Source organism: Notamacropus eugenii, chromosome 5 (assembly GCF_028372415.1).
Source record: "Notamacropus eugenii isolate mMacEug1 chromosome 5, mMacEug1.pri_v2, whole genome shotgun sequence".
In the NCBI taxonomy this organism is placed as follows: Eukaryota; Metazoa; Chordata; class Mammalia; order Diprotodontia; family Macropodidae; genus Notamacropus; species Notamacropus eugenii.
The window spans coordinates 364,800,337-364,825,902 of record NC_092876.1 but is presented as its reverse complement, the minus strand read 5'-3'; the positions used below and the strand labels follow the sequence as shown (position 1 = coordinate 364,825,902).

The following is a 25,566-nucleotide window of genomic DNA, read 5'->3' as shown; positions in this document are numbered from 1 at the left end:
CCGATCTCTTTTAGTTTGCATATCTGCTAATTAATGTTACATAAGAAGAAGAAATTTTATCACCCAAATAATCTTCTGTCAAAACATTAGGGAGTGTATAAAAATGTATAATTCAATTTAAGGGCTATTGAAACTTTCTGATGTATGCTTTATCCATAATAGTTAGGGGTAAGTTTGAGGGGATAGAAAAGAATTTGGATGATGCTGTAACTTAGGGTAACAATATAATTATACTCTCCAATTCCATTTAATTTTTTTTTAAATTCAAATGCAATTTGATTGAAATATAAAAGAAATGTAAAGATATTGCTGAAATCTTACTATGGATGATTTTTGTCCCCTTAGAATAAAGAAGAATGAGGGGTAATGTCAGCTAAACATTAACACTGACATAACAGATATAACATCTGTGCAGGTAACCCAAATCCTTTCATTAAATGAATAAAAAAAAAGATGCACTGAAGGTGATTACATGCTAGGCATGCATTTGTATTTTAAAATGCAATCAACAACATTTCCTCTAGCACAACTAATACCTGTTAACCAGTTTCCAAGGCTGAACTTTAGATGTGAAAATCATTGATTGAAAAGTGAATTTTAAGTACATCAACTGGTTGTGCCAAACCAGTGACCCTGACCTTTAGATTTTAACATGCTAAGCTAACTCTAAATATTCTAGGTACTCTGTTAATATCTCAAAAAAAAAAAACAAAAACAAAAAACCTCAATCTCAAACCAAAATGAATTTTAAATCAATTTTAAAAATAAACATCTATTATAACTTCTGAAAGGAAAGAAAGAATACCATGATAACAAAAGATGAGAATTTGCAAAAGCTGAGGAAAGTATTCATTTGTTTCTTTTTCTAAAGCTAAACTATTTTGGAGCCATATAATAACTTCATAATGAATATTCAATTCAATATGCTTTCATTTAGTGCCTATGAGCATTGGGAGTACAAAGTCAATCAATCAATCAATAAGCATTTATTAAGTTCCTCTTATTCGAGGGCACTGTGCTAGGCACTGAGTATACAATGACAAAAATCAAGTAGTCTTTGCCCTATATGAAATTTCCTTCTATCACAAAAGACATGTCCTAAAAGGCAGAGTGGTAGAGTAGAAAGGCCAATGGATTTGGAGCCAAAAGAACCCATATTTAGATTCTAAGAATTACCTGCCCAACTTGACTTTGGGCAAATCACTTAATCTCTTTAGATTTCTGTTTCCTTATGTGTAAAATGAGGTCCCTTTCAATTCCAAACCTATGTTCTTCTCTGTATACATACATACATACATACATTCATACAGGAAAATGTGAAAATAAATACAAGGTAGTTTAGGAAAAGAAAGCACTAGCATTCGGGGTGAATAGGAACTTCATTTAGAAGTTAATACTTGAGCTGGATCTTAAAAGGCATTATGTCATACAAATTTTAGTGAAGCACAGATTCCAAATGAAAGGAGTAGGCATTGCAAAAGTTCATAGATTTTAGATGGAGTGCTTTATATGAGGAATAGTTAGAAGGTCAGTTTGACAGAAATTTAGAGTTTAAGAAACTGAGTAATTGATAATGAGGTTGGAAAATTGAAGTTGGAGTCTGGTTGTGAAGGGCTTTATAAGACAGAGGAGTTAATGTTGGATCCTAGAGGAAATTGGGAGATACTGGATTATTTTGAGTAGAGGAGTGACATGATCAAATTTGTTCTTTGGAAAAATCACCTTGGAACCTCTATTCAGTCTGGATTGAAATAGGGAATGACTCAAGGAAGGGAGATCAATAAGAAAGCTATTGCAATAGTCTAGTTAAAAGGTGATGAGAGTCTCCACTAAAGCTGTGACTGTCTGAGTAATGAGAATAGATCAGAGAGAAAAAGACATGGACGGGGGGCTAGACTTAGCAACATTGAATATATGGAATGAGGAATCAAAGAAATTGCCAAGGTTGTAAACCCAGAAACCTAGAAGGATAATGATGCCCTTGAGAGAAATAAGAAAGTTCAGAAAAGGAGACATTTGGGAGGGAAAGGATGAATAACATGGATAATGATGGTAAATGGCTGAGAAATGAATGAAAGAAGAGAAAGTGGAGGTAATGAGTGTAGACAGGTTTACAAAGACAAAAGGTGAAAAATAAAATAACACTTGCCTTCCAGGAACTTAAAGTCTATTGGACTTACAGTATTCTTTTTATATTATTAAGTTCTCCCTATGAGACATATCACTGTACAGCCCAGGGAAAAAATGAAAAATCAGGATATTCAACAATAATAGATATAGATGGGGACATTAGGTCATCTAATCCAGCTCCCTTATTTTATAAATGAGGAATCTGAGGTCCAGAGAAGATAAGTGAATTGTCCAAAGTCATAAAGGTAGAAACTAACAGCCAGGACTTGAACCCAAATCCCTGGTTCCAAATCTATCACACTTTCCATGGTACCATGTTGCAGTGGTGGAAGCATAGCTCCAACTCTTGGGATGGATGATAAATGGTGTGAAGAGATGAAAATCAAATATCTTACATTTTGGATGGAAGAGTAAACTGTCCTGTTGGCATTTTATCTTATGAAGGAACTATGTGTACACATATTTTGTGTAGAAGATATCATTGAAACAAAGCATTGTTATCTAATTGCATGACCTTGAACAAATCATGACATCATAAAGCTAGAGCTAGCAGGGTCCTCAGAGGCCATCCAGCCCTGTTCTCTAATGTTAGACATAAGGAACCTAAGGTGCAAATATTTTAAGGTCCAAGATTACCACTCAGGAAATATTAAAATTGAGATTTAAACCCATACCCTCTGAGATAGTACCCTAATACTACATACCAATACCTTCCCTTCTGTGGGTTCAGCTCACTGAACATATTTGGATTCAGTCTAAGGACCACACTTAAAGACCTGGAGGGGTCCATGGTTCCTCACCTCTGTTAGAATAAAAGATCACTTAGGCCCTATCAACGTTGATATTCTACTATTCAAAATAACTTTCCTTTTTTCAAAGTAAGCAAAATTCCTTCCTGCTATTATAACAAAGATAATGATGTTGTAAGAAGAAAAAATTAAAATATCTATAATTTTATGTGCACTTTTAGAAACTGAATTTTTAGAATGAAAAAAAACTTTCAGAATGAAGTTAACCCAACTATCTCTGTATCTCTACGTCATGTGAGGGGATTTTAGTGGGAATTCAGAAGCCCACATTTATTAGGATGACAAAGCATGAGCTTTGCTAAAGCTAAACACATGCCCATACCATGACTTATGCAGCAAGGGACAATAACTGAATTTCTAGGATCATCCTTTCATACTATAGTTTCCAAGTTACTATCCTTGAAGGAGGAAAAAGAATGACAGAAGAGGCCCAACTGGGTGGGTGTGTGTGTGTGTGTGTGTGTGTGTGTGTGTGTGTGTGTGTGTGTGTGTGTGTGTGAGATGTCTAATGTTTCTGAGTGGTTTTCTCCTTCCTTCTTTCTCCTTTAGTTCCATACATTATACATGTTTCTGGGGAAGTCTTGAAAGCTCACTAGGCTGGGAGTTAAATAATAAAGGTCATAAGCACAGTCAAGACAAAAACGATTGGGCAATGATGCCTCTGTGTCACCTGGTTATTGGCAGCTCTATCCATGAGAACACTCTCTGAGGCTTTTTTTATTGTAGGAATGTACTGTGTTGTTGGTTGCTCATCCTTTGTTTTCGAAGAAGACCAATGGCATCATGGAGCAATGTCTTGCCTTGTGAGTGAATTGGATTTAAGTGAGGCAGAGTTCCACAGAGTTGTCAGACTTCTTGTCTTCCAGGGTCATTGAAGTTCAGTGGTAAGACAAAAGTCAACGTCCAGCAATGACCCAGTATGCAATGGCTGATCTTAGCATCTTCAATGTCTGACCAAGCTTTAAGCACTCCATAGCACCTGTTTAACTGCCTTCATAGCCATTGGAACAAACTGTTCTCATCTGACCATCCCACCTGGGGAAATCTTCACATGCAAGGGGTAGAAACCCCCTTAATTCACAAATGTGTCTAAGGCCTATCATTTACCCTCAACCTGGGTTAGTCCATTTGCCTAAATTTTTTTGCCAGGGTGTGGCCACTTCACATGCTATTGCTTCTTGGTGCTACAGGTAAGAGTTGGGGGACAGGTAGACAATGAAGGTGGATGAGTAGTCCCGAAGAGGTCCCAGAAAGCCCTCACACTAGAAGTATTAATCCTCCTTACATATCCAATACACCCTGAATGTATTGTGAGTGTTTTGTGAAAAACAACAAGCTATGTTATTACCTAGAAATAGCTAAAGGATGGAAGAAATGAAATCATAGGTTGTACTCAAATAAAGAAAAGAACATCAACATTGGAGATGTCTTCCCAACTCCCTATACATACCCCCATCAACTTTATAATAAGACAAATTACACTGTAAAGAAAGATAAAATTTATCCAAGGGCAGATATAAAGGGGTGGGGGGAGTACGGAAGAGATGAGTTAGGAAGGCAGATGAAAAGTTTCATTAGACTTAAGGAACTCCAGCAGTACTTCATATAGAAGAAAACCACTAAAATTTATTTCTTTGGAAGCTGCTATCTCCACACAACAGAAACTGCTCCACACTTCAGGATTACTCAAACTTTACTAGGTCCTGCCTGCTTCTCCACCCTTCCTTAATCCCAGAATTTTAGAGCTGGGAGTAAACTCAGACAGAGACCATGTGGTCTAATCTCATCCAAAACAATTGTCTCTACTACCAATCCAACAAGAAGTCATCCAGCCTTTTCTCTTTCATTTTTAAATTATTTTGTTTTCAGTGTTCTACAATCACTTCCATATGTCTTAAATTTGTTCCCTTCCCTTCCCCTGCTTCCCGCCTCCCTCTGCACTCCTTTCCTGAGATCGACATGCCATCTTATATAGGCCCTACACATATGTTCTTCTTAAATACATTTTTACCTTAGTCATGCTGAACAGAATAATTAAAGTGAATAGAAGAAACCATAAAACAAAACGAAACAAAACAAAACAAAAAAACCTAATGCAAAAGCTAATGATCTGCTTCATTCTGCAATCACATTCCAAAGTTCTTTCTCAAGTGCTAGAAGTCATTTTGCCTCCAGGGTCCAGTGGGAATTTTAGGTCCTTGCATTGCTTTGTAGGACTAAGTATACCAGAAAAATTCCTTGCACACTGTGGTTGTTGTTGTGTACAAAATTCTCCTGGTTCTGCTCCTTTCATCACCATCAGTTCATATAAATCTTTCCAAGTCTCTCTGAAGTCTTCCTATTGATGTAGTACAATAGTACTACATTAGATTCATATACCACAACTTTTTCAGCCATTCTCTAATTGATGGGCATCCCTCAGATTTCCAGTTTTTGGCTACCACAAAGACAGCTGCTACAAATATTTTTAAACATGTGGGACTCTTTCCCATTTTTATGATCTCTTTGAGATACAGTCCTAGAAGAAATATTGCTGGGTGAAAGGTATGCACATTTTTGTAGCCCTTTGGACATAGTTCCAAATTGCTCTCCAGAATGGTTGAATCAGCTCACAACTCCACCAACAATAAATTAGTATTTCAACTCTCCCATATCTTCTCTAACATTTATCATCTTCCTGTTTTGTCATGTTAGTCAATCTGATAGGTGTGATGTGTTACTTCAGAGTTGGGGTTTTTTTTTGCATCTCTCTAGTCAATAATGATTTAGAGCATTTTTTTCATATGACTATAGATACCTTTAATTTCTTCCTCTGAAAACTGCCTGTTCATATCCTTTGACCATTTATCTCTTGGGGAATGAATGACTTGTATTCTTGTACATTTGACTGAGTTCTCTGTATATTTTTGAAATGAGGCCTTTATCAAAGACACCTGTTGCAAAAATTCTTAACCAATTTTCTCATTCCTTCATAATCTTAGTGGCATTGGGTTTGTTTGTGCAAAAACTTTTCAATTTATATAATGAAAATTATTCATTTAGCACTTTGTAATGTTCTCTATCTGTTCTTTGGTCAAAAATTTCTCCTTTCTTCATAAGTCTGACAAAAACACTACTCTGTGCTCCCCTAATTTGTTTATAGTATCAATTTGTATACCTAGATCATGTATTCATTTGGACTTTATTCTTGTGTATGGTGTCAGGCATTGGTCTATGTCCAGTTTCTGCCACACTGTTATCCAGTTCTCCATCAATTTTTGTCTAATACTGAGTTCTTATCCCAGAAGCTAGGGTACTTAGGTTTATAAAATAGTAGACTGCTATATTCATTGACTACTGTGTTTTGAGTACCTGACCTATTCCATTTCATTTAGATTGTCGAATTTATGGGCATACAGTTGGGCAAAGTAATTTCTAATTATTGTTTTAATTTCCTCCTCATTGGAGGTGAGTTCACCCTTTTCATTTTTGATATTGGTAATCTAGTTTTCTCTTTTCTTTTTTTAATCAAATTGACCAAAATTTATCATTTTTATTGATTTTTTTTCATAAAACCAACTCTATTAGTTCAATAATTTTCTTAATTTCAATTTTGTTAATCTCTCCTTTGGTTTTCAGTATTTCTAATTTGGTGTTTACTTGAGGATCTTCAATTTGTTCTTTTTCTAGCTTTTTCACCTGAATGCCCAATTCATTGATCCCCTCTTTCTCCATTTTATCCATGTAGGCATTCAAAGATGTACAACTTTCCTTAAGAACTCCTTTTGCAGTATCCCATATGATTTGGTAGATTGTCTCATTATTGTCATTCTCTTGAATGAAGCTGTTGATTGTTTCTATGATTTCTTACTTAACTCACTCATTCTTTAGGATTAGACTATTTAGTTTCCAATTAATTTTTGGTTTATCTTTCCATGGCCTTTGATTACAAATAATTTTTATTGCATTATCATCTGAGAAGGATGCATTGACTATCTCTGCCTTTATGCACTGGATTGTAAGGTTTTTATGCCCTAGTATATGGTCAATTTTTGTATATGCCATGTACTGCTGAGAAAAATGTGTATTTCTTGCTTTCCCCATTCAGTTTTCTCCAGAGATCTATCATATCTACCTTATCCAGAGTTTTATTCACTCCTTAACTTCTTTCTTCTTTATTTTGATGTTAGATTTATCAAATTCAGAAAGGGGGAGGTTGAGGTCCCCCACTAGTGTAGTTTTGCTGTCTGTTTCTTCCTGTAACTCCCTTAACTTCTCCTCTAAGGGGAGAATATATATGAAGCATATATGTTTACTAATGATATTACTTCATTATCTATGGTGCCTTTTAGCAGGATATAATTTCCTTACCTCTTTAGATTAGATCTATTTCTGCTTTTGCTTTGTCTGAGATTAGCATTACTACCCCTGCTTTTTGTAGATCACCTGAAGCACAAGATATTCTACTCCAACCTTTTACCTTTACTCTGTGTGTATCCCCCAGTTTCAATTATGTTTCTTGTAAACAATATATTGTTGGATTATGTTTTTTAATCCATTCTGCTATGCGTCTCTGTTTTATGGGAGAATTCATCTCATTCACATTCACAGTGATGATTATTCTCTGTGTCTTTCCCTCTATCTTCTTTTTCCCCATTTATGCTTTTAATTCTCCCTTCTCCCTTCCCCTCCATAATAGTTTTAATTTTTGACTACCGCCTCCCTCAGTTTTCCCACCCTTCTTTCAAATCTCCTCCTTTTTACTCTCCTTTTCCCTTACTACTTCTTCCCTTCCTTTTGGCCTCCCCCTCCCTTTTTTTCCCCCTTCCCCTCCTATAGCTAGTTAAGTTTCTGTACTTAACTGAGTTTGTTGTTCCCTCCTTGAACCAAATCAGTGAGAGTAAATCTCAAACAATGCTTATCTCCCTCCCCTTTTTCCCTCTACTGTAATATATTTTTGTGCCTCTTTTTGTGATGTAATTTACCTTTTTCCTGCCTCTTCCTTTTCACATCTCTCATTACAATCCCTTGGCACCTGTAAATCACATTGTTTTCATCACATTTACTTTATACCCATTCCCTCTATCTATGTGTATCTCTTTTATATATCATAATAAATATACAATTTGCAAGATTAACAAGTATCATCTTCCCTGATAGGGATGTAAACAGTCTGTCCATATTGAATAACAAGTTTTTTTTTTTTTTCCCCTGTTTACCTTTTTATGCCTCTCTTGACACCTGAGCTTGAAGACTGAATTTTCTACTGAGTTCTGAACTTTTCATCGGGAAGATCTGGAAATCCTTTATTTCATTGAATGCCCATCTCCTTGCCTGAAATATTATGCTCAATTTTGCTGGGTAATTAATCCTTGGTTGTAATTCCAGCTCCTTTGCCTTACAGTATATCATATTACAATCCCTTTGATCTTTTAATGTAGAAGCTGCCAGGTCCTGTGTGATCCTGACTGTAACTCCTTGACATTTGAATTGTTTCTTTCTGGTTGCTGCAATATTTTCTCCTTCACTTGATAGTTCTGGAATTTGGCAATGATATTCCTTGGGGTTTTTGGTTTAGAATCCATTTCAGGAGGTGAACAGTGGATTCTTTCAATGACTATTTTGCCCTCTGGATCTACGACTTCTGGACAGTTTTCCTTGATTTTTTGGAAGATATTGTCCAAACTCTTTTTTTCATCATGAATTTCTGGTAGACCAATAATCCTCAGATTTTTCTCTCCTGGATCTATTTTCCAGGTCAGTTGTTTTTCCAATTAGATATTTTACATTTTCTTCTATCCTTTCATTCTTCAGATTTTGTTTGACTAATTCTTGATGTCTCATAAAGTCATTAGCTTCTACTTGCCCAATTCTAATTTTTATCAAATTGTTTTCTTCAGTTAACTTTTGCATTTCCTTTTCCATCTGTCCAATTGTTCCTTTAAAGGAGCTATTTTCTCTAATTAGTTTTTTTACTTCCTTTTCCATTTATCTAATTTTCCCATTTAGGTTTTGTGCTTCCTTTTCCATTTGTCCAATTTTCCTTTCTAAAGAGCTGTTCTCTTCAGAGAATTATTTTTTTTCATGTTTTTAAAATCACTGGCCAGTTTTTCCTCCTATTTCTCTAATTTGACTTTTAAAATCCTTCTTGACCTCTTCCAAAAATGCTCTTTGGGCTTGAGACCAGTTCATATTCCCTTCTGAAGTTTCAGATGGGAGTATAGTCTCAAATGCTGACCTCTTTGGTATTTGTGTTTTGGTCCTTGTCCTCATAGAAAGATTCTGTGGGTTTTTTTTTCTTTTTGTGTTTGTTCCTTACTCATAATGATCACCCTTTTCCTGGCTTTTAAAGTAGGTCTCTGCTTTGGGGACACAAGGGATTCTGTCTCACAGTTCTTGTGCCTAGAACTTGAGGCTTTGTGTGTTGTGGCCTCTGGTTCTTTCGGTTAGAAGCTAAAATGCTGCAGCTTACCTGGTGCTGACCTGGTTGGTGTTTGAAAGCAGAGGACAGATGAAGTCTCTCTGGGTTTCCCTGGAGCTACCCTGGAGCTAGCTGCTTTAAGTGTGGGGGAGGTGTGGTCTGGACACAGAAGGTCTCCTCTGCTGAGTTAGATCATAGGCAAACTCAGCAGCTGGTGAACCCGTTTGCACTAGGGTCTTCCCGATTCCCCTCGGGTGCTGAGGCAGGCCTAAGGTCCTGATATTGGTGGTTGAGGGCTCCACCCCCACTGGCTCAGGATCTCCTCCCATTCTCTTAGGTGGGGCTGTCTGGGATACTGTACTTGTCCCCTTCAGCCACGGAAAGAGGGGCCCCCTCCCTTTGTGATTTTCCTAACCTCACAGGCCAAGAGACTGTTTACCCCTTTGACTGATCCCACTGTTCCAGTATTTTTCCAGTGGAAACATTTTATGGGTTTTTTGAGGTCCACAAGGGGAGGAGGAGAGCATTTACTGATCACTCCTCCATCTTGGCTCCTAGAAGTTCAAGTAGGTGACTTACAGATTTTTAATCTGTGGGCTGATATTCTTAGGAACAGCTGCTGCAGTTACTTGGGGCTCCACGGCTCTCACTTGCTCAGTTCAGCAGGACTCTGTCCTGGGCTGATATGCCTGAGATGCTGCAGTGCAGCCACTGCCTCAGAATGCCCAGGGTTTCCTCCTTGATCCTGCCACTATGGGGACCATGCTGATACAGCCTGTATGCTGTGTGCTCCTCCTTCCCAGTACAACAGATCCTTCCAGTCTGTCCTGTGCTGGGAATCTGCCACAGTCTCCCTTCTATTGGATTCTACCCCTCCAAAATCCATTCACATTCTGTTTTTAGAGGTACCTGACGGAGTTTGTCTTAGAGCTTGGGTGAGTAGTTGCTCTCACTCTGCCATCTTGGCTCTGCCTTTTCTCAAGGACCTCTCCTAAGCAAAAGTCCACAGTCTTCAGGAGTGACATATTCCCCCATTCCACTTGTGACTGGTTCTAATTGCTGGGAGGATTTTCCCTTTATTAAGCCTCACTCTGACTCTATAACTTCCTCCCAGTGTTCTTAGTTCCTCTCTCTGTGCCCAAGTAGAATAACTCTATATGCCATGGTTGTTGAGTCATTTTTTCAGTCACATCCAACTTTTTATGACCCCTTTTCAGTTTTTCTTAGCAAAGATACTGAAGTGGTTTGCCATTTCCTTCTCCAGCTCATTTTACAAATGAGGAACACAGAGTTAAGTGACTTGCCCAGGATTACTCAGCTAGTAAATGTCTAAGGCCAGATTTGAATTCAGGAAGAGGAGTCATTCTGACTCCAGGTCCAGCACTTTATCCACTGTGCCACCTAGCCACCCTCTTTGAATCTTCTTTTCACTAGAGCAGAACATCCCCAGTTCCTTCAATAGGTACTTATGTAACATAATCTGAAGGTTGACTACCATCCTAATTATTTTCTTTTGGACATTCTTCCATTTGTCAATAGCCTTCCTAAAATATGATGGCATTGGGACACTTAGAGTATCCAGTAGATAGGTTGCCTGAAGTCAGGAAGACCTTGTTCAAATCCTGTCTTAGGTACTGACTAGCTCTATTGCCTTGGGCAAATCATTTAATCTCTGTCTACTTCAATTTCCTCAGCTTTAATGTGGAGATAATAAGAGTACCTATCTCACAGGATTTTTGTGAGAATCAAATGAGATAATATTTGTAAAAGCACTTAGTACAATGCTTTGCACATTGCAGGCTGTTAAATGCATACTAGTTTCCTGTCTTCTTTACTACTCTACCTGTGATCTGACCAGGGCAGAGTATAACAGGTCTATTTATTACCTTATTCTGGACACCATCTATCTTTCTTTCAATACAGTGTAAGATCTCATGAGATTTTTTTTTGGGCGGGGGGAGTTGTTGCTGCCTTATCATATGATTGATTTGTTTTGCACTTTCAGTCCACCAAATCCCCCAACTCTTTTTCAGACAAATTTCTGTTTAACCATATCTCCTCTTTGCAAAGTTGATTTTTTTTCAATTCATGTATAAGTCTTCATTATCCAGAATGATAAAAACCTCAAGTTCACGCCTCATGGAGATTGATTGTGGGGACTAAAGAAAGGTAACCTTGAAAATAGAATATTCGGGAATGTCATGATGTCTCTCTTAAAGAAACCACTATATTATTATGTGAAAGAGGGTTTAGAATTGTTCTGTTTGAGACCAGAGTCTAGAACTAGAAGTAAAGATTAGAAATTTCAAACAGGCAAAATTAGGCTTAATGTAAGAAAAGACTTCCTAATAATTAGAGCTACCCAGAAGTGGAGAGGGTTACCAAGAGAGGAATTTCCCTTGATTGTAGGTCTTCAAGCAAAGGCTGACAACTTGTCAAATATGTTTTGGAGACTTTCTTTTCTAGGTATGGAATGTGTTAGATGGCCTTTGATATAGCCCCTTCCAGTTCTGGAATTTTGTGGTCTGTGCCTTTAAATTAATCTTTATTTAATTTCATCTTATTAGTTTAGGTACGATATTTTAGTTTATCAAGATCTTTTTGCATCTGTCATCTCTATGAAAGAGGAGTACACTGTAGCAGATGGCCGGTGTCCCTACATGGCTTGGTGCAGTGGTTGAAGAAAAGAGACACAGGAGGCGGGAAAAGATAGACCAGTTCCATTTATTGATCTGAGGGTCAAGGTATTTATAGACAGAAACTGCAAATCTACATGAGATTCTGCTCATCTCCAGTTCCCAGAGATTTGGCCAGTCCTATTGTCTTTAAAGACTGTTAGCCTAGAGGACATCTATTTTACATATCCCTTGTCTTCTGTAGTTCCCATGTTTGTCTCACGAGACAACAACATCTGGGGGGCATGAAGAGCCATTCTGGATGATAATGAACACAGTCTCAAAGAACAGTTTCCCTGAAGGTCTTTCCTGATCTTGTCAACAGCACTCCACCCTGGCCCTCAACAATTCCCCCTTTCTTTTGTTGTAACTGGAGACAAGGTACTTGGGTTTGAAAAGCTTACCCATGAGAGAGAAGGTACCTATGAATAGGTGGCCATACAGAGAAACAAAAGGATAGAGGTAATATAGATATGAGCCAATGGAACGTGGATGGCAAAGGGATTTGTATTAGCAACATAATCCCAAATCACTTGCAGCTTCCTTGGGGTCAAGATTTCCCTTGGAGGCCTGGTCTATAAATTATATACAGAGGTATTATAATGGACAGGAGTAACACAAATGAAAATGAACATACAATCACATCTTATGAGCAATCAAAAACATCAACTTTGTTTCCCACCACTACAATAGTTTCCCTTAAAGTATCCATTAAATTGTATGTACGGATAAACCAATTGACAAAGAGGAAGCCAATGCTGCCACAAAGCTTATAATGCCTAAAATAATGCAACTTATACATCTTTTCTGTCTTATTTTCAACATTAACTGATTAAAAAGTTTGATCAGATACAGACAGATATCAGCCTTCACTTTTGATAGGCATTACAGCAAACTGAGGACACATAATTACAGATATAATAATAGGGTTAGCAATATGAAAACCAATGTATTCAGTGATAGTACAATTAAAGTATGTTATTTCCCAATAAAGCAAAAATTCTATCTATATCAATTTGTTTCCCAAAAACCTTAAACCCATATGCTACCACAATTACCTCCTCTATTTTCCCTCTCCATTTCACCACTGCTAACGCAAGGCAGAGTATGTACAAAAGTCCATCTATCTTCTTCTCAACCAGTTCCTTCTGCTACAGTGGTCAACTGGAGGGTGCCCAGATGCAGAATGGGTGTTTTCATTGTCCTGTCATTCCAATGATCATGGCTTCTTTTTCCTCGATCCAAAGCTTCTCCAATGTATGGCTAAGATCAGATGTTTCTTCCCAGTATCCAGATCATTTCTTCCCAGTATCCAGATCACTGCTTCACCATTTCCTGTGGAAATACAAGCATACCCTCACCCTCATGTTAACGCAGGGCCTTTTGTTGTTTCATTTCACCTTCACTTTTTTCTAATCAGTGAGATGTGTTTTGCCTTTTTGAAACTGTTTTTGAGCAGGCATAAGCCTCTCTCTATCTGGTGTCAGGTATACAACACCATGTCAACTCTTCTCCTTATTCTTTTGCCTTCTTATCCCCCTTTCTTTTGTTTTTGGAGGAGAGGTTTTATGTCATGATTGAGACATTCTACAATGGCCTGACCAGTAGGATTATATGGGATGCCAGTTCTATGCTGTATTCTGTATGACAGACAGAACTTAGTAAAGGCTTGACTAATTTAAGCTTGACCATTACCTGTGTGTAGAGTTGCAAAACATCTGAACAGATGATCGATAACAAATTTTGTTGATTTCCCAGTCAGTGGGGTGGAGTCACATGAAGGTATTTATTCCTTCCAAATTCTGGGACATGTGTGACATCCATTTGCCGTATTTCAAGAGGACTGCCTCCTCTAAGATTGATGGATGTATTTGATGGAGCTGGCAAAAACAGAATGCAATGTGGACAAGGCATTACTACAATGCTTCTTGCTTGCTCTCTAGTAATATGAAATTGCCTGCAAAGCATGGAAGCTAACAGATTAAATTGGTTGTAGGAATGCTGTGCTTCTAAAACTGTCAGTGTGAGCAAGCTGTCTGCTTGTCTATTTCCCTCTACTATAGGCCCTGGCAGTTGTGTATGGGATGGGACCCAAGATCTTTAGGGGTAAGGGATGAAGGTCTCAGCTTCAGAAATAGATTCCTGCTGAGATTGGGTGTAGAGCTATCCCTGCCTCGATGGGTCCTATTCAAGGGATACATAGCCTGAGCAGTTATCTGGAAGTTGTTGGCTTGCACTCTGCAAAAGACAAACCTGGCATGGAGGTTAGACAAAGACCAAACAGGCACAAAAGGAATATAAAGGACAATTTCCCTGGCATAACAGACAAAGGAAGGCCAGTCTAGGCCAAGTGCAACAGATTTGAATATGAAAGGCCAGATTAAGTGGGAAGATTCAGGAAGAACTGGCTACCAGGTTAAGTGGCAAGATTACAAGTAGCAAGGTAATCTTGCCACCTGTCTAAGCTAGACAAGATAGCTTATAAATTATCACTCACTAGCATAACTGAACTGTCTTAAACAAAAGATTTCAAACTTAAACCGTACAACTGAACAGATGTACATCACTGTTTCACAGGCTAGTTTCTTCTTCTCTGATTACATTTACTCTGGAAGAAAAACTTTTAAAAATTAAGTTAATTAGTTCAAACACTAATTTTAACTTTTGCTTAGGCCATGGAATGACTACAAATTCAAGAAGATTCAATTCAAAAAGAGCAAGATCTTTTCTGCTTTGTAGACCATTACATATTAATTTATCAATACATTGTCTTGAAAATGAAAATTTAAACTGTTTAAAATTTGTCCTGACGTTAACAGTCACTAAACTTTTATAAAGAAAATTAGGTGGCAGCCTTTAAAATGACAGTCCTCTTTCTACTTTGAAACAAAAATAAACCCTTAAAATTAAAATCCATTAAAGCTTATTTGGTATGAAAATATCCTTAAGTGATATGAATGCCCAAAGTATTACAACAAACCAAATTCTTAATTATCGTAGAATTCTTAGATGCATTCCACAAAATGCTTTAGTCAGAAAGGTGCAATATATACTCTCACATTGATAACAGTAAGAGACTGATTACAGAAAAACACTACTGCTTAAAACTTGTCCAGATGTAAAAGCCAATTGCCAAAAATCCTCTCCATATATTGCACACTTCTGAGCAAGTCCTTCATTGTTTATAATTTGCATAAGCCAATCAAATTTCTTTCTCAGGGTTGATGACTGTACCTAAAGGGATGTTTCCTAGAGGCCTTAGCAATTTTACAAAATAAAGGAGATTGGTACCGCTACCATGCCTGCCAACCCCCAAGCATACAGGAGGTTTGTTCTGAATGGGCACATCTCAATAAAGTTTTCATTCAATTCCTTTCTTTCTACATACAGTAAACAAATAATTTAACAGTCTTACAGCTTTGAAAATGAGAGCCCAATTGTTTTAACCGAAACTTCTTTAACAGGAAAAGGTGAAAATGCCTGGTTTTCTAAATGACAATTACAAAAACCATAACATTGTAAGACAAGGTGAGCAGGACTGATAAAATTTAAAATAACATAACTGGTTTTACTCAATTTTCCCAACGTCTTTTAGTTTCAACAAAATTCAGATTAGAAATTGGTTTCTCTAACACTGTTTCTGGATTGCAGGGGTTACTCAACTTTTACAGTACAAGACTATAACATCTTAGAAGCACAACAGTAACACACATGGTGAACCTTAGGTGTCATTAATTACATTTCCAAACCATCACATATAAATATTATTAGAAGACTGGGCTTATTAAATGTAGGGGCTGGTTGACTTGTGAGCTCTCTCATGCTGTTGTGACCCAACCCCTACCCTTGGGAAGGGTAAATTAAATTCCCTAATATTCTTTAGCATTCTCTTCCCTTGATCTAATCTAGGATGATAAGAGATACAATTCACTGTAGTCTTAGCTGGATGATGAGTTGGGACTGCAGGGCAAAAAAATCTTAATGGTTCTAACCTTTACTCAAGTAAATTTTACTTCTGTGTCCACTCTTTAAGAACTTGTTTGAAAGAGAGGGTTTTTGAATCTATCAGCTGAAGTAAGGGAGACTTCTGGACAACTGTCCTGTGGCGCCAAGTCCCCTCCGTTCTGCTGGAGAGTTCAAAAGCTTTATCTTTGCTGAGGTGTCTCTTTCAGATCTATGAATTTTTCCAATTTGCCTTAGTGCCAAATATGATAACAAATCCTGATGTTTTAAACATCCAATTAGGAGTGACATGTTTCACTTAAAATATGACCAGAATAACTACTTTTTGGTTATTTCCCATTATACAAAAACTTCTCTTTTAGGTGAGGCATGAGATAATTAAAATGCTAGTCATCCTGCCTCTGATACGAGGAAAAAACTTTCCTGATTTCTTCTTGTTTTTCCACCTTCCCAACCTGACCAGGGTTAGAAGGTAGAAAGAGAGAGAATTTTACCAACAATTTTCCAAAACTTTTATGCTTTCCTTAAAACTGCACACATGTTATTTCCTTGTCTAAAACTGCCTTTAGCAATATAAGATTAGTTTTTCCCTTTCTCCCATACTCCTCCCTGATGCTGCAGTCATCAGAAAGAAGGGCCAGGGGGGAAGGAAAGAGATTAACCCACAAACACACCTACACAGAACGTATAGAAAGAATACATATACAGACAATAAAAAAGAATTCAAAACAAACCAAGAAAAGATTGTCAGAAATCCTCTGCACAAATTAGACCTATGGCTTGATTACTTTTACTTTGTTCCAAACATGCTTTGTGAAATTCAAATTTCCACATTAAATAATCTCCTTCAAGAGTGGTTTTATCTAAATTACACCAATCAATGGGGCATAGGGCTGTCTGAGAAATGCTGTCTAGAAGAGAAGGATTACTTGGTCCATAATTGATTGCCTCTTGCTTTAATTCCTGTAAAAATTTAAAATCCAGAGGGGTGAATTCTCTTGCAGCTCCTCCTGGGTTAATGGGATCTGGGGTTTCTGGAGGAGTATAGAATGGCAGCGGTTCTGTGGGAGCCGAGGGTTCCAGGGGTGCTGAGGTTTCCTCTGACAAGGAGTCCACCTCTTCTTCCCCTTTCTCTTTCTCCCCAACTGCCTCTACTTGAGTGTTTCTGCTCTTAAAAAGTATCTGACCCATTGTTAACCTTATTTTTGCTATTTACCTGTCAGTATTGATTTCTTATGAACAGAATCTGCCTTTTGATTCTGTTAACACAGTAAATTCTCCCCATAAGCCTGTAAGTGCTGAGATTTTACTGTGCCTGCATGAACCTCAAACAAAGTGAAACACCCCTGTTGGGGTTCTTCGAGGCTTCCCCTTACCTTCGTTGTCTTCTCACAACTCGGAATTCAGAATTCCTTTCCAAGGGGGCCACTAGCACCAATAGATAAGTCCTATTCCTGGATCAGGTCCCTGTTGAGGTGCCATATGTAGCGGACGGCCCTCATCTCTACACGGCTCGGTGAAGTGGTTGAAGAAAAGAGACACAGGAGGCAGGAAAAGATAGACCAGTTCCATTTATTGATCTGAGGGTCAAGGTATTTATAGACAGAAACTGCAAGTCTACATGAGATTCTGCTCATCTCCAGTTCCCAGAGATTTGGCCAGTCCTATTGTCTTTAAAGACTGTTAGCCTAGAGGACATCTATTTTACATATCCCTTGTCTTCTGTAGTTCCCATGTTTGTCTCACGGAGACAGCAACATCTGGGGGGCATGAAGAGCCATTCTGGATGATAATGAGCACAGTCTCAAAGAACAGTTTCCCCAAGGTCTTTCCTGATCTTGTCAACAGCACTCCACCCTGGCTCTCAATGGTACACCAAGGTTGAAGATGTTTTCCCAACACCATATACATCTTTTAACTTTATAACAGGATAACACACACGAAAATAGATATGTATTGTAACCAAGGGTATGGATGCTGATGGTGGAGGAATGGAGAACATGGCTTAGGGAATACAGACTACAATTTTTATCAGGATTAACTCCTGCCCCCCCCCCCCCCCAGCTTTAACTATGCTTCCTACATTTAATTTGATAATATATAACTTTTACACCCAAATCATTTAAAAATGTTAGAACAGAGCCAATCACAGATCAAAGTGCCAATTCATTAGAGTAGATGAAAATGGACAAAAGGTCGTTGGGGTAAAGGCAGTTAGGTGGCTCAATGAATAGAGTGTGAGAACTGAACACAGGAAGACCTGAGTTCACATCTAGTGCACTAGTTCTTTGACCCTTGGCAAGTCACAAACTCTGTATGCCTCAGTTTAGTCATGTGTAAAATAGGTATGACAACAGCACTTACTTCCCAGAGTTATTATGAGGATAAAATGAGATAATAATGTTTTTGAGACTAGATTTGAATTTAGATATTCTTGACTACATGTCAGGGCCTTTATTTACTGTGCCAACAGCTTTCTCTCTACCACCAAGCTGTTCTCTCCTTCTCTGTCCCTCTGTCTCTGTCTCTTTCTTTTGGTCTCCCTGTCTTTCTTTCTGGGTCTCCCTATCCCTCTTTCTATGTTTCTATGTCTCTGTCTGCCTCTTCCTCCTTTTATTTGTCTATCTGTCTCTGTTTTTGTCTCACCATTTCTGTCTTTGTCTCTCTCATCTAATCATGTCTCAGTGGTTCAATAATCTCTAAGCAAATAACTTCCAAATTGACAGATCCAGTATTCACCACTCTCTTGAGTTCCAGTCCTGCATGGCTAATTGCCTGTTGGATATTTTTATTTAGATGTCCCAAAAGAATTTAAAATCTAAAATGACCAAAACGAAGCTCATTATCCTCTCCCCTAAATCCATCCCCCTTCTAATTTCCCAATTTCCATCAAGACCATTCCAGTATCTATGTTACCATCCTTGATCCTTCACTCTAAGCCTCACTGTGCATATCCAGTCACAAAATCTTGTGGATTCTACCTTTGTTATCTGTGGTAAGTTTTCTTCTCTTCACACACAACTTCTACCCTAATCCACACCTTAATCACTTCTCACATGGATTATTTTAATAGCCTCCTAATTTGTCTCCCTATATTTCCTCCTCTCTTTGTAATTTGTTCTTCCTACAGTTTCCCAAATGGCATAGCTAAAGCACAGGTCTGATCATGCCAATCCCCTACTCAAGAAGCTTCAATGGCTTTCTATTACTCTCATAATAAAGATACAAACTCCTTTCTTTGACAGTTTAAATTCTGCATAATTTGGCTCCAAATATCTTTCTTCACATTATTCTCCTACATTTAATCTCTGTTCCAGCCACACTAACCTATCTGCTGTTATTTATGCATGCTATTTCCCCTCCTGGCTCTTTACCTTTCCGCATGCTATCCCTTCAATACTGGAAGGTTCTCCTATCTTAGTTTCACCTCAGAATCCCTAGTCTTCTCTTTAACTACAGCTTAGGCATCACCTTTTATACAACATATTTCTTTATCCTCTCAATGCTGAGAGCCTTCCCTCTCTATCCTCTCAAAAATATTTTTTTCATTTACTGTGGTTATATATTTGTATCGATTTATCTATTTGCATCATAAAACTATTTTGTTAGCATATTGCATATAGTTTTTAAAAAAATGTTCATTGAGTTGAATTAAGTTCATTCTATCTTAAAAAAACAAACAAACTGAAGGTTAGACTGAACTCTATCAGTTGTTTCCGTTAGCTTAATACCATTCCTATTCCTTTTAAACAGAGTCCCCAGAACTCCTGTTACTACCATAACTGAGTTACTGCTACAGCATGAACTGCTACTCATTACTAAAATTGCTGATTTACTGAGGTTTCAGCCATGGCTCCCACCTGGAGCTATTTCAGAATTCTGGAGTTCTGTGCTTTGGGGGTGATGAAGGAAATGAGGGACAAACAATTGAACAAATTATCCAGAAATGTGGCCTGACTTGAATACAAATGTCTAGAAAAGACTGACTCTCTCACTCTCTTTCTCTCTCTCTCTCTCACACACACACACACTCTCTTTTTCTCTCTCTTCTCTCCTCTTTACTCTCATATTCATGTATATATATATGTATATATATATAAAATATATGCACACATATCTATACATATACATATACACATTTGTGTATGTATATATACCTATATTTTATAGATGAGAAAACAAGGACAATTGAGGGCACAAGCCTATTCATTTAGCTACGTTTGTCCTTCTAGTCATCATATCAGATCATGATGGGCAGAGATAGGTGAATTGAATAAAATGAAATTAGCAAATATGTTTAGCATCAGCGTGTAAAATCCACTTATCTTCTTCAGAGCTAAGGCAATGAAGGTAGAACTCTCCATAATTGCATATCCAACAGTTAAAGTCTCACAATTAGCCTTTTTCTCTAAGCAGATTTTATGTATAAAAATGTTCAATTAGAGTGTTGTTGTTTTCATTTTATTTTACTCAACATGCCTTTTGGAATCCATGGTACTTCAATTGCTTTTGGCAAGGTTTTTGCAGTTCCTAAAGAAATCAGTTCCCTGGCTTCCATCTCTCTCTCATCAGAAGTGAAAAAATAAGAGTCAGGGAGTAGAGGTTTATAAAGACAGTTTTTTAGGGGTAGAAGTAGGATGCTACAGTGAAAGATGCATTGGGTTGAGAATCAGGAGATACTGATTCTCTCCCTAGCTTGCCTATTAAATACTTGCCTGATTTTAGTCAAGACCTACAACTCCTCTGGTTTATGTTTTCTCAGAAGAATTTATAACAAAATAACGAATAGATCATAAAAGGTAAAATGGGCTGTTTGATTATAGAAAATTTAAGTCTTTGCACAAACAAAATCAATGGAGCTAAATTAAAAGAGAAATGGGCAACCAGGGAGAAAAATCTTTGCAAATGTTTTCTCTAACAAAGGTTTCATCTCCCAGAGATAACAGAAAATGGTTCACATGTACAATAACAAGAACCATTTCCCAATAAATACATGTTCAAATAATATAAACAGACAGGTTTCAGAGGAAAAAAATCCAAACTACCCACAACCATGTGAAAACATAATCTAAATAACTAATTAATGTCCTGGTCTCCGTCTTAGCTATCTGACAATTCTTTCTCAGTCTTCTTTGCTGGCTCTTCATCCAGGTCTCACCTCCTAATTCTGGGTTTTATCAAAGACTCTGTCCTGGGCTCTCATCTCTTCTCCCTCTATATTATTTCACTTTTTGATCCCTTCATTTCTCAAGGATTCAATTACCATCTCTATCCTGATGATTCTCTAATCTATATCCAGAGTTAACTTCTCTCCTGACTTCTAGTTTCATGTCTCCAAGTACCTTTTAGACATTTTGAACTAAATGTCACGTAGATATCTTAAACTCAGCATGTCCCACACAGAATTCATTTTCTTTCTCCAAAACTCCTCTTCATCACAATACCCCCACTGTTACCTAGAGTAAGGCCATCCTCCTATTCACTTTGTCTTGAAACCTAGGTGTCATTCTTGATTCCTCATTGTTTCATACCCAAATATGTTACGTTCCCAAGTCCTCTGAAGTTTAAATTCATAATATTTCTCATATATGCCTCCTTTTCTCCTGTGACACTGCAACCACCCCTAATATGGATCTCTATCACTTCATGCCTAAACTACGGTAATAATTTGCTGTTTGGCCTGCCACAAGACTCTCCTCACTCCAATATACCTTTCATGTAGCCAAGAAATTAATATTCCCAAAGAAAATCACTGCCTTCTCCTATTTAATAAACTCCAGTAGATTCCTATCACCTCTGGGATAAAATTTAAGCTCTTCTACTGGGCACTCAAATCCTTTTACAACATATCCTTTTCCCACTTTTCTACTCGTCTTACATCTTCCTCCCATGTATTCTTCTACCTGGTGACACATCCTCCTTGTCAATGTCCTCACATAACATTCATTCCCCCATCCCTGTGAGTTTTCACTGAGTTTTATCTATGCCTGGAATTCTCTCTGACTTTATCTACTTCCTGGCTTCCCTGGTTTCCTTCAAATGTTAGCTAATAGCTCACCTTCTACAAGAATCCTTTCCTAATCCTCCTTAATACTGCTGCCTTTCTGCTGTTGATTATCTCTGATTTATTCTATAAATGTTCTGTTTGTATATTGTTTGGATTTTGTCTCCTTCATTGATTGTAATGTCACTGAGAGCAGGGGCTGTCTTCTTACTTTTCTTTTATCTATACTTAACATAGTCTCTGCACATAACGTGCATAACATCTTTTGCTTACTAACTGATTTGATTAGAGAAATGCAAACTAAAACTGAGTTATTACTTTGTATTCATCATACTGGCAAAGATAACAGAAAATAAAATGACCACTGTTGGAAGGGCTGTAGAAAAATAGTCACACATGCCATATTGGAGCTAGACCACACTTAAAATAATTTTGAATTATGACCCCAAATCACTTAATTGTGCATACCCATTGAACACTACATATCCATTCTCTATAGAGATCAAAGTAAGAAGAAAGGGACCTATATGTACAACAATATTTATAGCAAAGGACTGGAAGTTAAGAGAGTGCCCATCAATTATGGAATAGCTGAACAAATTAAGGTATAAGATTCTAATAAAATGTTATATTGCACTGTAAGAAAGAGCAAAGGGAATGCTTTCAGAGAAGCTTGGAAATCTATAAACTGACAGTGAACAGAAGTAAGAAAATAATCTATACAATAAAAACATTGTAAAAACCAACAGCTTTGAAATCTTTGATGGACTTAAGAATTCTGATCAAGGTAATAACCATCCAAAATTTCAGTCATTTGATCAGTCAATAAACATTTATTAAGCATCTTTTATGTGCTAGGTACTAGTCTAAGTATAGGGGATACAAAGAAAGGTAAAACAATTCCTGCCCGCAAGCACTTCACTATATAATGGAGGAAACAACATGCAAATAAGTAGGTAAAACAAATTATAGAAAGGTAAATTGGAGGTAATTCATAGAGGGAAAGTGCCAGACTAGAGATTGGGAAAGGCTTCTTGTAGAAGATGAGATTTTAGCTGAGACTCGAAAGAAGTCAGGGAAGCCAGGAAGCAGAGGTGAGGAGGGAGAGCATTCCAGGTATAGGAGACTAAAAGATGAAACATGCATGGAGAGGTTAATGGAGTCAGTGTTCAAAACAAAGCACTTATTTTTGGAACAAAGATAATAATATTTTATTTGGTTAGTTATATGTTTCAAAGATTGTATTTTTGTTTTTTCTCATCTGGGTGGAGAGACAAAAGAGAACGAAGGAAGGAAGGAAGGAAGGAAGGAAGGAAGGAAGGAAGGAAGGAAGGAAGGAAGGAAGGAAGGAAGGAAGGAAGGAAGGAAGGAAGGAGGGAAGGAAGGAAGGAGGGAAGGAAGGAAGGAAGGGGGTCACTGAAATATTTTTGAAATTCACGGAAAAGAATATAGGCCAGAAAAAAATCATTAATTAGCAGGATTGTTTTGAAAGTAACATGTTTAATGTATTACAAACTTAAAAGAAAAGTTGTATACCATAAAGATTTAAAGTTTTGTGTGTGATACTTTTTCAGTTCTGTGTATATACTTTCACCTCCATTCATTGCTACCAGTTTTTCACCTCCCTTTTATGGTTGTTGCCCCCAATTTGCATGTATTTTTTAAATTTATATCTTAATTTCCAGCACTTAACACAGTGCCTGGAACATAGTAAACCTTAATATATCTCTATCTATCATTTCACATGCAAAAGTATTTATTTCATTGATATTTATTTCAGGGATGGGGAACCTGCAGCCTGAAGGCCACATGTAGCCCTCTAGGTTCTCAAGTGAGGCACTCTGACTGAATCCAAACTTCACAGAACAAATCTGTAAAACTTGGACTCAGTCAAAAGGTTGCACACAAAGACCTAGAAGGCCACATGTGGCCTAGGGGCCACAGGTTCCCTACCCCTGGCTTAGATCTCTTTGTTTGTTTGTTTAAATTTTTATTTTGATATAGGGAAAAATCAAATGTACATTTAACCCAAATTGGTTGCAAGTTCCTTAGCTTTTGCCTTTTCGAGCTTGGCAATATGAGCCACTGATTTTAGACCCAGAACACTGCCACCCCAGTGAAGATGGATCTCATCATATCTGTCATTGTAATTGGTTTTGATGGCTTCTACCAGCTTAGCCAGAGCTCCCTCATCTTCAGGGTTAACCTGTGCGATGGCAGTGTTCGTGCAGGTCTTTCTGTAAACTAAGCAACCCAGTCTGGCTTCACCTCTGATAATATAGTAAGGAATCCCCATTTTCTGGCACAAGGCAGGTAGGAAAACCACTAGCTCAATGGGGTCCATGTCATGTGCAATGACTACCAACTGTGCTTTCCTGTTTTCTACCAGGGTAGTAACAGGGTTTACACCTGCTCTGAAGACTGTGATTTCTTAATGGGGTCATCTCCTTTGTCTGCAGCCTTCTGTCCAGCCCGAGCCAGTAGCCTTTGCTTCTTATCCTGCTTGGTCTCTGGTCTATATTTGTGAGCCAGTTTAAGCAGCTGAGTAGCTGTCTGGTGATCCAAAGCCTGTATGAATAGTTAATTGCTGGTGGGACTTTCAAATGCTTATAAAGGATAGACCTTTGACGCTACAGTGTAATGTACCGAGGCCATTGGACAAATCAAGTAAGGTCCCTTTGGGGCTGGATATCCTGACCAATGCCAAAGTTCTTGGGCCACTTCTCAAACAAAGGATTGACCATTTTCTTGGTCTCCTGCTTCTTTATGACAGTAGAGGCTGAAGTCACTTTCTTTCCCTTTGGCATTTCGGCTGGCTGAACGAGAGCAGATCTTTTTAGATAAAAAACAAAAATGCAAGGGTTAGAAAGAGGCAAGGTGGGTAATAAGTACAGTATATTAAATTAAGACTCGAGAGGTCTAGGCCTTCACCTACCTCTATAATCACAGGAAAGTCATTTTACATATCTGGATCTCAGTTTCCTCATCAGTAAAACACACATAACACAGAATAAAACAGCATAAGATAGGCTGCCCATACCTTAACAAACAGAGCACTAAACCTAGTTAGATAGAACTGTATTCAAATGTCACATTAGATATTAGTTGTGTATGAACCTGGCAAATAACTTTCTCTTCACTTCAGTTTGCTCATCTGCAAAATGCAGGGCTTGAGGAGAGTCTAGGGAGGGAGAGGGGTGGCTTTGATGCCTTCTAACAATCCTTGAAGCTCTGAATCTATGATGCCACAATCTTTAACAGGACCTAAGATAGTATGACTCTGTGATGCTATACAAGGAGGCAATGTGCTTGATTGAAAAGAGAACTGGCTCCAGAATCCAATGATCTCAAAGGTTTACTATATGCATGACTTCAGGTAAATCGCTCAATCTCCCTGAACATCTGTAAAATAAGGAATTTGGACTGCTAGATCTATGATCCTGTAATCTCTATTTGTTGACTCCTTACTCATCCTTCAAAGTCCAACTCAAATATCATTGATAAGAAATTACTTCCGGCTGGCATCTTCAGGTGGAAGCTATTATTATCCCCATTTTACAGGTGAAGAAACTGAACAGTTTCTGT

The 25,566-nt window shown here is 37.8% G+C and overlaps 1 pseudogene; it reads right to left on the bottom strand.

The window, feature by feature from the left end:
• Nucleotides 1-24,004: 24,004 nt before the first annotated feature.
• Nucleotides 24,005-24,800, bottom strand: LOC140509279 (large ribosomal subunit protein eL8 pseudogene; annotated as a pseudogene).
• Between the last annotated feature and the right edge of the window lie 766 nt (nt 24,801-25,566).